At 33.8% G+C, this 14,111-nt stretch overlaps 1 protein-coding gene and 1 non-coding gene across 2 annotated transcripts in view; both read left to right on the top strand.

Moving 5' to 3' along the window:
- Positions 1 to 14,111, top strand: part of RSRC1 (arginine and serine rich coiled-coil 1) — a 412,972-nt gene that overhangs the window by 142,034 nt on the left and 256,827 nt on the right. The gene's annotated exons all lie outside the window — the stretch shown is intronic.
- On the top strand, positions 1,870 to 1,976 carry LOC123834964 (U6 spliceosomal RNA). The gene has a single exon (XR_006788539.1). It is a non-coding gene; the product is annotated as a U6 spliceosomal RNA (small nuclear RNA).

The following is a 14,111-nucleotide window of genomic DNA, read 5'->3' as shown; positions in this document are numbered from 1 at the left end:
ATAAAATATTAAAAAAAAAAAAAAACGGAAAAACAGAAAAGACATGTTTTCTATCTTTTTTTAAATTTTATTTTATTATGTTATGTTAATCACCATACATTATTACATCATTAGTTTTTGATGTAGTGTTCCATGATTCATTGTTTGCATATAACACCCAGTGCTCCATTCAATACGTGCCATCTTTAATACCCATCACCAGGCTACCCGTCCCTTCCCCCAGAACCCTCAGTTTGTTTTTCAGAGTCCATAGTCTCTCATGGTTCATCTCCCCCTCCTATTTCCCCCCCTTCATTTTTCCCTTCCTACTATCTTCTTCTTTTTTTAAAAAACGTATAATGTATTATTTGTTTCAGCAACCCTCAGTTTGTTTCCTGAGATTAAGAATTCCTCATATCATCGTGTGCCTGGGTGGCTCAGTGGTTGGGCGTCGGCCTTCGGCTCAGGTCATGATCACCAGGGTCCTGGGATCGAGCCCCGCATCGGGCTCCCTGCTCTGCGGGAAGCCTGCTTCTCCCTCTCCCACTCCCCCTGCTTGTGTTGCCTCTCTCGCTGTGTCTCTCTCTGTCAAATAAATAAATAAAATCTTCAAAAAAAAAAAAAAAAGAATTCCTCATATCCGTGAGATCATATGATACAAGGACATGTTTTCTATCTTGAAGGGAATTTAAGAAGTATCCTTTCTGACTTAGTAAATGTTTTCAAAGACTGATAATAGAAATAAAGACACTTTTTTATCTTTTTAACGAGATAGTTTACCTGTGATATAGTTTCTTCCTTTTCCTTGACTTAGAGGAAGAAGATAAGGAATTCTCTAATATTACGTATTTGAATCGCTTTCAAATTATGTTTTTAAACTGTCAATCTTGATACTCTTTTTTCTACCTCTTTCCTTTTTCCCTTTACAAAACCAGTCTTTTGTTTCTCTCAGTAATGATGCTGAGCTCCCAATGCCTCAGCACCAAAAGAAATTTTATAGATTGTCATGTTAGATATATGGCAACAGAGACCTAGTCCAGTCTATTTTCTTTACAGATGAGAAAACTGAGGCTACCAGAGGTTAAATGATGTATTTTCCCAAGGTAGCTATCCAGGTGAGATTTTGATAAGTTAATAGTTATATAGTTGTACAAATAACTCTGATCTTATTGAAGTACATGTTTTACACTTAGACATTTTGTATCTCCCCACTGTGACTAACTCCAGCATATATTTAAAATATAAGTATTAATAAATATGGTCATTTTTCTGGGGTGTTGAGATTCAGTTAACCTGCTGCCTCTTGATAACTCATTAAAATGCATTCCTCTACCTGTCACTAGCTATTCCAGTTACTGCTGCCCAGAACTAAAGGGTTTGCTGTTCTTGTTAAAAAGGAAGATTTGCATTGCATCCCTTTGGGCTTAGACACAATTGGAAGCTATGGAACAGATTAAGGATAAGTATCACAGACACATTAGTGACTTACTTGGGGCTTTCTCACAGATTTAACCAAAAGAATTGTGGGAGGAAAAAGAAATCTTATACCTAACAGGAAAAAAAAAAAAAAAACATTTAGGGAGACTGAAGTGTGAATAAAATTCTAATAGTCCTTACAAATATTTTTTCCTTAAACTAAAATTAAACACTAAAAATAACACCTAAAGAGAATATTAATTACATCTAAAATAAGGACTACTTCATACCATTGTATCAGTCAGGGACCAGTCAGGAAGATGAAACCACACTAGTTATCTTAATAGAATTTTTTATGGTGAGTTGGTTAATTAGGTATGGGAGGGTGATGCAAAAGGGGGAATACTGAGATAACAGAGATAGTAATAGCAAGAATCAGGTACTGCTCCTGGGGGAACAAAGAGAAGAGGTTGGGTGCTCTCTTTGGCAGCTCATATACTACCATTGGAACAGTACAGAGAAGATTAACATGGCCCTTGCACAAGGATGACGCACAAATTTGTGAAGCGTTCCATATATTTTCCAGAATATTTGCGGGGGGGGTGGGAAGAGAAGAGGTTGAGATTATGATTTAAGATCTCAGAGAACGGCAGAGCTGGGACCCAGACCTGGGAGGACTAGGTGTTGCTTGACTAGTGTTGGTACCTCAGGGGCTTGTGGGATGGGCTCCACAGAGCTAAGAGCTGGACCTTTGAGAAGGGGATGCTGCTTGGCTGTGCTAGTGGCCTCTGAGGGAATATGATGGGTCTGGTTCTGGGAAAATGGAAAACAACAGCAACAACCCAGAAATTGGAACCAACTCTACTGAGTTACTTCCTCTGGAGTAAAGAGTTGTTGCAGGGGCAGCCCTGACAGGAGCAGCAAGTAAAACAGGGAAGCCCTTCTCACTTTCTGGAACTATTCAACTTTCTTCTCACACCTCTTCCTAGCAGAACTTAACAGGGAGCTAGCTGGCAAAGGAAAAATGTCATTTGCAGAGTTCTATAATAAATTTATGGCAGAGGTAGCAGCTTAGTAACTAGCACAACCATTAATTGCCATTTTCATCCTTTTATACTGAAAACTTTACATTTCTCTTCCCTGAAGTGCTAATAGTTGTTTATATCCATTGGTTCCTACTGTTGTTCAAGAGATAACAAATAACTTGAATGTTTGAGATTATTGATTAGGTCTTTCTCAATCTATGTGCCCCATGCCTAGTGTTATGTAAGGTTATGTAGGCTTTTGCCCATCGTGGTAACTTCATTGTATAGTATGTGGCGCAGCATCTTCTTTCTTACAAATGCTAAGGGTGTACGGTTCTGAGTCCTGAGTTTACTTTCCTCTATACATTTTCACTGCAATAAACTTCTTTTTGCTCTTCTACTTTCCTTCCCTTTTCTGTACCCACCTGGAGTTTCCTCTTTTGAGACTGGCCCATAACAGGATTGATTTGTAGTTTGTGCATACTGGAACCAAAAATATGGGTTAAAATGTGTATATTAGCAAGTAAGAGCCTTTTAACATTTTTTGTAAGGGAACTTAAAGTTAAGGAATATTTTCCATATACCATTGTTCAAGGTTTTTTTTCCTCATTATTGGCCCCCCCAGAGAAGAATTAAATTTAAATCAATTTGATCGATTTTCATTTAACTTGAATGAGAGAGAAATTAACAAATACTAAGGATTATGATTCCTGAATTGAGTTGAGCTCTGGAAGGCCACAAACCAGTTTAATACCTAAAAATTTGTCTGCTCTCCCCCTCAGAAATTGAGAATCCATCTATATAATATACATGCTATATATTAAGAGACTTGGGTTCCAGTACAAACTCAGTTCCTGAATACAAACTCCTTTACCAAATAAGGATCTCCTTGTCTTCCCCTCCCCCTCCAGCCCCTTAATGAGAGAGTGGCTTTCCAACTTTTCTTATCACTTCTTTAATCCTTATCTTCCTCTTTTCCTTCTTTCCCCTTACTTGCTCCATTTGCCCCCTCGGCTGGGGTGAATGGATGGACAGAGATCCTTTTACTCTCCTGCCGCACATGCAAAGCATATAGTTTGGAAACCATTTCGTCTATGATTATATCACATAATTCAATACATTGAAAGGCTGTTTGGAAATCATTGGAGAGAAATGTGAGCTAGGTTTCTGGGCCAGGGTTCAGAAACTTTTTTCCATAAAGATCCAGATAGTAAATATTTTCGGCTTTGTGGGCTTACAGTGTCTGTCAGAACTACTTAGCTCTGTGGTTGTAATGTGAAAAGCAGCTACAGACAATAAATAAATGAATAGGCATGTCTATGTTGCAGTAAATTTTACTTAAAAAAGCAGGCAATGGGGCCAAGTTAGCCTAAGGACTATAGTTTGTCATCTTCTGGTCTAGGCCGCCACAGCCTCTTGTATAGAATAGTGGCCTCCCAAATGAGGTACACACACTTTTGATTGCACCCTCCATAACTTAAATACAATTTTTAGTATATGTGTATATATTTCCCAGTTTATTTAAAAATTTGATAGATGTACTAATATACTAATCTATTATGTCATCATGTTTAAGAGTAGCATACTTTGCATTGTATAGATACATACTAACCTATTTAATAATCCTTGTGTCTTTCGACATATAAGTGGTTTTCATTTATTATTGAAATGATGGATATTCTTTTTTTTATTATGTTATGTTAATCACCATACATTACATCATTAGTTTTTGATGGATATTCTTATACATAAATATTGTACATATACATATATGTATATGTACATATATGCAGAAATATTTTTGTATCTAAATACCTTTGTGTATATTATATTTCTGTAGAATAAATTCCCAGAAGTGAACTTTCTGGGTCAAAGAGTATTGGTTTTTATGAGGTTAACACACATTGTCATTTTGCACCCTGGGAAGCTAGTATGAATTTCCCCTTCTTCCACCACTAGCAATGAGTAAGTGCCCACTTTTAATGAACTGAAAATATTATTACTCTAGCCAAAAATTTATTGACTGAATCAGTAAAATAATTAGAAATACAGTTAGTATAATATGATACTTCTTATTTCTGTGGATGACGGAAAATTTACTTTGTCATTTCTGATTACAATACCCTTTCTAGAGGGAATTTAATGATGCTATTTCTTGACTATTACTAGAAGGGATGGATACTGACATATCTGATAAAAGGATGGCTGAGCACCCAGGAAGTAAGTCTTCCAGCGCTTCAGTGAAGCCATTTCAGACCCACTTTTTGTAGCATTATAACAAAGCACACACAGGTTCAGACATTTATTCATCAGCTCTCCCAAGAGGCTAGCTAGTTTCACTTTCAGAGCTCTATTTATATGAAGTAGTAAACCATTAAGAACTGTAGACTTTGTATCTGGATGGCTTTAGCTTCTTATATTCTGAAGTTAATGGGGTGGGGGGGAATCCCATCTTTTTAGATTGTATGCCATGACTTTTTCCTCATTGTATCTCAATTCAGATATCACTATTGATAAAATTCCTGGAAAAAATTGCTGAGTTAACATCACCTTGGGAATGGGATGCCTAAAACAGCAGGTGATAGGATTTGTCAAATTATCATCAGGTGAAAGCATTTTAAGACTGAAAATAGTAAAATCTGGCATTTGAAAATTACTTTCTAAATAGTTTTATAAATTCCAGATTTCTAAATGTAGTAAATAGTGCTTTAGGACTATGTGATGCATGTATATTTTTTTAAAGGGTAGCTTTTCCTTGCCTACTAAATGTGAGGTTTTATTTTTTCTTTCTGGTGCTGTCAGGTTTGAAGGAGGTTAAGTTGCTGGTTGGAACTGAAAATGCTGTGTAGGAATTAATATACCCAATTAAGATTTTTTTGCAGCTCTTTATTTGACATAATTTCAAACTTAACAAATATGTTTCAAGAAGAGTAAAGAACTCTCATATACACTTTACCCAGATTCACCAATTGTTTACATTTTTGCCTCATTTGCTTTATCACATTTTCTGTCTGTCTCTCAGTACTCTTTTTTCTGAATCATTTGATAGTAAGTGGCAGGCATCAGTCCCTTCATGCCTAAATATTTTTGTGTATATTCCATAAGAATTTTTTTTTAAGGTAGCCACAGTCAGTAATCAAAATCAAGAAATTTAACGTTGATACAGTATTATATATAATCAGTTCATAGTCCCAGTTATGTCATATAACTTCCTATTTGCGTGTCAACCACCTTTACCGTGCATAAAAGGCTGAGTCCAGTCCAGGGTCATGTATTACAGTTAGTTGTCATGTCTCTTTAGTTTCCTTTAATGTAGACTAGTTCCTTGGCTTTTCTTTGTCTTTCATGACCTTGACATTTTTAAAGCTATATAGGCTGGTTGTTTGATAGAATGTCCCTCAATTTGGGTTTTTCCAACATTTCCTAATGATTAGAGTCAGGTTGTGCATTTTTTTGTCAGGAATATCACAGAAATAATGTGATATTACTCATATCAGGACTCACAGCACATCATATCAGGACTCACAGGATGTTGGTTTGTTCCATTATTGGTGATGGTAACTTTGATCATTTGGTTAAGGTCCATTCAAAATTTGATCTGGCAACATAAAAAGAACTTTTATAGTGGTTTGATTTCTAAGGCACACATTCTTGTTGAATAAATTGATATGTTTTCTCTGTATATATTACCTGTTCCCCATTTGGGGAACAAAACAAAACAAAATGGGCTTCTTTGTTTAATATTGGTGAAAAAATTAAGTGAATAAATAAAATAATAGATTTGTATCATTCTACTTGTATCAATTTCAGGGGGTTTATTTCTACTTGCTTGGTTTCAAATTCTTTATAGTTTGTTTACAGACTGTATTGGTAGAAGATACTACATTTTATAACTTACCTAAAGAGTTGTTATGATACGGAATTTTAATTTTAAAATTGTTTCATGTTTTAATACTTTCTTCCTTTTCTCATGCAGTGCTGAGCCCTATTTGTATATTATCCCCATTGTTTCTAGCCCTGTACCAAATCAAATCTGGAATATTCTATTATTTATATACTCCTCTTAGATAAATTTTAAATTAGGAATGAAACAGATACAAAAGCATGATATTCCATAAGTACTTGGTTTTAAGAATTTTATTTTAAGGTGAGAAGGACTGTCACAACTTCTTTACTTTCAGAGAATCCATTTCTGAAAGATTAAAATGTATCCTTTTTCAAGTCCTTAAGAGAATTCCAATCTCCTTTAACAATCTATTCAAGTACTTAACACACTCTAGAAATTCTTTTCTGTAGTTGACCTAAGTCTGCTATCCTATTTCATGTTTATTTGTAGTAAAGATGAAGAATAACTAGTTAATGGCTTTGAAAATATTAAGTCCCACATCCTCAGTAAATTACTTGCTTTCAGAGATAACCATTTTCTAGTTCTCTAGTCAGATGTGTGACTAACGTGTGGCCATCATGCCACTCTTTAGTTAGAAATCCAGAATTGGATAAGGACCATGGATCATGGACCTTTTATTTATTGGCCTCAACTTTAATGTTATTAAATTTACAGTATGCCATATGGTTTTTAATCCAAGCAAAAAACCAATAATGCATTATTTCTTTTGAGTGGGAATATTATTGAGATATGCTGAGAGTATTGGAGTTTTTTATAAAGTTGAGCTGCAGAAGAAAGTTTGAAAATCAATAATTTTATATGTTATAATTTAGGTTTTCACTGCATTTCTCAAATTATTTAAGGTCTAGTTCTTTCTTGTACTTTTAATAAATAGTTGCTAGTAACTTTTCAAGCACATATATAGTTCCAAGTAAAAGAACAAAGAAAGCTGAAAAATAGTAAAATAACACACAGAAAGATGGGTTAAAATAAGACCGTAAGAGTGAAGTTGTTCTTTACCCGTTGGCTAAAATGTCATTTGTTGTTACTTTTCCTTTTAATGTTTTTGAATTTTAGCACTGATGGTTTAACTCTATATTGAGTAGAAAGGTAATTGAAAACAACTGTCTGTATGTTTTTGTTTACTATAGTTTGGCTTTATGCAATTTTACCATCATATGTTTACTAAATTCTTAAAATATTTTAGTCTAAAATCTACAGTAGATGTGTATGATTTATGTTTACTTTTGGAAAGTGTTATATATATATATATATTTTTTTTTTAAAGACCAGAAATAGATTAGAGAAACAAAATCATAACAAATTCAAATTTTAACACTCAGTTTAAGTAAACTAAGGTTAATAAATTTAATTATATCTAGTAAAGTATTCCCATATCTTTTGACAATTGATTTCATTTTTTCTTATCAAGTCGATTTTATAAAAATAAATGACTATCTAGGGTACTAAGAAAAGCGTGTTGCTTAAAATCAGATGTTTAAAATGAAATTGTTGACTGCAGATGTGTAAAAGAACAAATATATACACATGCATGCATACATATTACAAATATATACACATACATACATTCTCTCTCTCCATATATATATATAAGCTTTGGGTGTCTGTATCCAACAGTGGGTGCTCTGGAGACACATTTAGAAGTGAATTATGACTCGGCTTTCAAGGCCTGCCCAATATTCTGAGTTAGTATTCGACTTAAAGAATGAAGTCATGTTTCAGCCTATGTCAGGGGAACAAGGCACACAGTTTTAGATAATCTTATACTGCTCAGACAGGTTGGCAATCACTAAATTAAACTCATGATGCAGTTTGGTTAAATGATCCACTGATTACCAAGTAATCACAGCACTCTGGGAATCTGGGTTCAGTAACTCGTGGCTGTGTATAGAAATAATGCTTATATGACAATTTTTTTTGCTACTGGTGGATATGTTTAAAATGTATTGGCTGTTCTTGGGAGTGGCATTTGATGAAGTTTGGGGCTGGGACCTCAATTATTGGAAAGAGTATACTTCTAGTTGGCTGCTTTAAAGGCAACAATGTTGATTGAATGAGTAATATAAAACAGAAACAGAATTCAGTATAAAACATTGTGGCTTTCCCATTCTTTTTCTTTTAGCAAAGTGATTATGACCTTAAGAAAAGGCACCTACTGACTCTTGCAAGTGGAAAGGAAAAGATATGAAATCCTTTTCAACATGTCCTTATCTTATTACTTCCACTGTGATTTTATCATCATCAGTGTAGATGCAGATATTCCCCCCAAAGTTTTTTCTTATCAGTGGGCTCAGCTTTCTATATTGTCCTCAAGTTAGCTTAGTTAAACTTACTAGGAAACTGTCAGTTTGGTGTCTTTGCAACTACTCTATTATTTTCTTGTGACCACAATTCTCTTAATAATTGCTCTGAAGTGATGAACAAGATTTCAGAAATTGATTGTAATGAGAGTTAAGAAAAACATTTGGAATCCACAGAGTTAATGAAATAACCCTTGATTATCTAAATTTAATACAAGAACTCATGTAGTATCATAGTGAAAAGTTTCCTGTTTTATATTTAAGAGTATTTTAATTGAATCTTAATGCATTTAAGTTTCTACAGACCATTAATTTTGGCATTCTTTTTCATGATAAATGCTATGTGTTTAGAAAAATCAGTATTAAAATTTAGCTTCAAAGAATTCATGAAGAGAAACATAATGAAATCTTGATATATTATATACAAAAGACAAATCCCTGATCATTTCTTTTTATGCAGATGAATTTGATTTAGACATAATTCCCCAACATCACCATGAATTTCCATCTGTGTAACCCTGATGTTCTTAAGCAGTCTGCAGTTACCTCATGCTCTGGGCTATATTCACTGTGCATGTATGGAAACTGTGACTATCTTAACACTTTAGATGATGATATGAATAACAATTGTTTGTTGATTTTATTCTCTATCTCCCTGGATAACCTGCTGTCTGCAAAGGCTGAATAAGTGGCAGATAGCTTTTGTCATCCCTTATCCAAGCTGTACACTTGTAAGGAAGAGCAGGGATAATCGCCTCAATCTAATTAGGGGTTAAAAGAGGCCATGACTGTGATGTGGCAGTGAGACACCTTACTGTAGCAATCCTGTTTGCATTAGAAAAATAAGGTTGTCATATTGATTATTCAAATTGACTTATATTGGCCAAGGCTCAATGGTTTGTATTGCAGCTGAAGCAGTTGAAGATCCCAGCTATTCACAGAAGACCTATGCTATAGCATATATTGTATTGTGGCTTGTTTGCTAATTTGGGGTTTTACGAATGAAGACGGAGTTTAATCAGGCGATTTAAAGGTTAAACTGATCATCAGAAACTGAAGTTTAGCTTCCACCTTGTGATAGCAATGATTATGTAAATTCTGAATAAGTGAAGATCTAGTGACATTTTACGCTCTAACTGAAGATATTATGTATAAATATAAAAGCATTATTTAGAGCTGTTTTAGTCTGTTGATGATGCATATTTTGATGGTAAAGAAAAAGGGATAATTGGTATTAGTCAAAAGGATGCAGCTTGTGTTTCCTGTTTCCCTTCTCACTTCTCTTCAACCTGCTCTCCTTTGCTTCACCCAGTTCTGGATTTTGGGTATGTTCTTAGAACAGAAATACTGGAAAATAGAGACAGGTTTGAAAATTTCTGTACAAATCTTTAATCACTCTTTCTTGAATGTCCTACTTAACTCTATAAGTCCCACTAAGTTGCTATGCACGTATGGCCTATATTTTGATATACATATCAAATGTCTGTAGACATTGGATACTTTTTATGAAACCTCCATTATAGCACTAATTTTTAAAATGAAGAGTTAGTATTATAGTCCCCTCTAGTAGTAGTCAGTTGTTTTGCATTTTGCTTTCTCCTGCTTGAGTATCACAAGGATTCATGGGAATTTTATTCAACATATTTCAGTCAGAATTGTTATTTTGTTGTTTTTTGATGCTCAAATTGTAGCAAGTTTGTTCAGCATGAATCTCTTCAAATTGGCTCCTGTGTTCTTTACACATGACCCTGTTAGTTTTAATGATTCTTTACATTTTGTTTCAGTCTCAGACTGAAATTTTTTGTTCCGGAGCCTGGAATTAACCATTTACCCAAATAACCTTGGCTCCTTTTAGTCAAGAATGGTATTTAGAGATCAAAATACGATGCTGCAGGGATGGCATTTCTTTAGTTCAGTGGGCAGAACTTGAGAACACACTGTGTTTCCTTGAGTCTAAGATGCGGTGAATTGTAATTTTATGTACTACTATGAAAGAAAAAATATTGCCATTGGGGTGCCTGGGTGGCTCAGATGGTTAAGCGTCTGCCTTCAGCTCAGGTCATGATCTCAGGGTCCTGGGATCGAGTCCCGCATCGGGCTCCCTGCTCCTTGGGAGCCTGCTTCTCCCTCTGCCTCTCTCTCTCTGTCTCTAATGAATAAATAAATAAAATCTTTAAAAAAAAAATTGCCATTAATTTTAAGATACCACCTAATGCAAATGCATCCTCATTACAGATATGTTAAAATAATATTCAAAATGTACGTTCAGAATCAATGAAATATGGTATACTAAAGCATGAATTCATCCTATTATTTTAAATTGAAATTTATTATCACAGGATTTTGACTTAAGGTTTAGTTTATACATATATTTTTTTTCTTTTTCAGTGAATGTGTTCCTAATAACATTGGCATAATTATTTGCTTTATTGTATGGTATGCATGAAATAGTTTTTTAAAATAATGTTCTTGAGTTTATAAACAGTTGATAGAAAAACTATATATAAGTAGACCTTTATCAGAGAATCCAGCAGTAAGTCGGAAAAATGAACCAGGAGTTAAGAGTGGTTCAAACTAGAAATATAAAGGTAATTCAATATTGTGAAATTTGTTAATATAATTAGCTATAATAATAAGTCAAAAGAGTGTAGTGATGTCTACCCTTCTTCATTTCAGTTATTTTTGGTAATTCAGAGTTAAGGGTGTTATGTGATTTTAAAAATGTAAGTTAAATCATACAGTAAAACACACAAATCTTACGTATGCAGTTCGGTAAGTTTTATCAAATATATTCATTTGTGTTCCATATTGCATCCCTTTCAAAAATTTCCTTGTGCTCCTTTGTAGTCAGTCCCTTCCCCCAGCTTCCAGAGGCAATCACTATTCTAATTTCATTTACAATAGATTAGTTCAAGAACTTAATATAAATGGCATCTCATAGTATGTATTTTTTTGTACCTGGCTTCATTTGCTTAGCAGGTTTTGGGGTTTATCCATGTTTTTGCATATATTAGTAGTTTATTCCTTTTATTGCTGACTACTGTTCCATTGTATGAATGTACCAATTCATTCTATTGAAGGATATTTTGGCTTGTTTTCACTTTGGAGCTATTAAGAATAAAGCTGCAGTGGATTTTCTTGTACAAGTCTTTGTGGAATATATGTTTTCGTCTCTCTTGGGTAAATATCTAGCAGTGAGTTTTCAGTTTTTGAGACTAAAGCAGCTATGAACATTTGTGTACATGTCTCTGAAGTGACATATGTTTGCATTTCTTTTGCATAAATACCCAGCAGTGGAATAGATGGATTGTATGATAGGTGTATATTTAACTGCCAGATGGTTTTGCACAGTTGTTTTAGTTTACATTCCCATAAACAATTTATGTTTCAACAAGAAGTTTCAGTTGCACATCTTTGCCAATATTTGGTGTTACAGACCTTTGAATTCCAGCTATTCTAATGGATTTGAAGTGGTTTTCATTGTGAGTTTTAACTAGCAATTTTCTGGTGACTAATGATTTTAAACACTTTTTTTCTGTGCTTACTGGCCATTTGTATATTTTCCTTGTAAAGTATTTGTTCAAGCCTTTTATCTATTTTTCAAAAAAAGATTATTTCTCTTTTTATTATTGAGTTGTTGAAATTTCTTACATATTCTATGTTCAATTCCTTTGTTAGGCATGTGTTGTGGATATTTTTTCCTGGTCTATGGCTTATCTGTTAATTTCTTAACAATGTTTTTATATAAATAGTTTTATAATTTGAAGTCTTATATGTAATTTTTTTCTTTTATTACTACTTGGACTTTTTTTCTTACATGTAAAAGCTAGAATCAGTTTGTCAGGTTCTACAAAAATCCTTGTTGGTACTTTGATTGGAATTGCACTGAATCTATAGATCTATTTGGTGGGAACTTGTATCCGTAAGATACTACATTTTAGCATCCATGGACATAGTATACCTCTTTATTTATTTAGTACTTTAAAAATGTCTCAATAAAAAACAATTTTTTTCTTCTGTAAAAGTCTTGCAAGTATTTTGTTAAATTTATGTCTGTCTACTTTGTATGTTTATTGTATTAATTGGCAGTATCTTTGTCCTACTTGGAATTTGAATGGGAATTCTGCTAATATTTTTCTAATGAGAATAATTTTCTTTTTGGTTTTTGGTAGATATCATTTCCTGTTTGACAAGATTTGCTTCTATTCCTATTGGATAAGATTTTTTAGAAATCATTTATTTGTATATTTTTTAACAAAAATTTTTCCTGCATTAATTGAAATCATTTTAAAGTTTTCCCCTTTTAATATGGGAATGTGTGAATAATAACTGATTTTCTATTATTAATCTGTCCTTGCAGACCTGAGATGAATTGAACGTACTTGTAGTGTACTATCTTTTTGTTTATATTGCTGGATTCATTTGGTTTGTTTGTTTATTAGTATTAGTTTATTTCCTTTTCCAACTTTAGCATCAAGGTTATACTAGCCTTGTAAATGTAATGGAGAACACTAGTAGGGGATATTGATAATGGGGGAGGCTATGTATGTATAGGGGAAGGAGATATATGGTAATCTCTGTGCCTTCCACTCAATTTTGATATGAACCTAAAACTGCTCTAAAATTTAAGTCTATTAAAACATATAATGGTGAGTGGTCCATCAGTTTCTTTCTTTCTTTTAAGATTTTATTTATTTATTTGACAGAGAGAGACACAGCAAGAGAGACACAAGCAGGGGGATAGGGAGAAGCAGGCTTCCCGCCAAGCAGGGAGCCCGATGCGGGGCTCAATCCCAGGACCCTGGGACCATGACCTGAGCCGAAGGCAGATGCTTAATGACTGAGCCACCCAGGTGCCCCGGTTCATCAGTTTCTATTCTCAGAAAGTTTATGTAGGATTAAAATGATATATTCCTTGAATATTTGGTAGAACTAGCCTATAATACAATTTAGGCTTAGTATTATTATTGTGAGGGGTTTTAAACTATTTATTCAGGTTTTTTGATGGTTAAAGGACTGTGAAGGCTTTCTATTTTATTGTTTATTTTCTTTTTTTCTGTTTAATCTTAAATCAGTTTCTGTAAGATTTTATTCTAGAAATTTGTCTGACAAATTCATTTTACCTGAGTATGCAGATTTATTGTCATGATACTCTCTTACTGACTTTTAATCTGCATAGCATTAGTAGGTAGCTTTATTCCCTCTGCCTTTGAAAATGTTAATACTGTTTATTATCTCCCATTCACTTCTCATTTCCTCTTTATTACCTTTATGAGAAAGAAACAAAAAAATAAGCATTCATGTCTTCTTTGGAGATGATATTTTGTCTAGGTTATTCGCAGTTCATTTTTAAAGGATTTCTCTTTCTGAGTATCTCCTTCTCTCCCACTCAGTTTAACTCTCATTCTGTTTTACACATGCCACACCACATACCACATAATCCTTTTGGCAATGCTCAAATCATTATTAATTATGCAGTTTTAA

The sequence above is a fragment of the Mirounga angustirostris genome, unplaced genomic scaffold (genome assembly GCF_029215605.1).
Source record: "Mirounga angustirostris isolate CCGP_5_RB_7025 unplaced genomic scaffold, mMirAng1.0.hap1 SCAF_1, whole genome shotgun sequence".
NCBI classification, from domain to species: domain Eukaryota; kingdom Metazoa; phylum Chordata; class Mammalia; order Carnivora; family Phocidae; genus Mirounga; species Mirounga angustirostris.
Note: the sequence above shows the minus strand (reverse complement) of the source record. Positions and strands in the feature narration are given on the sequence as shown.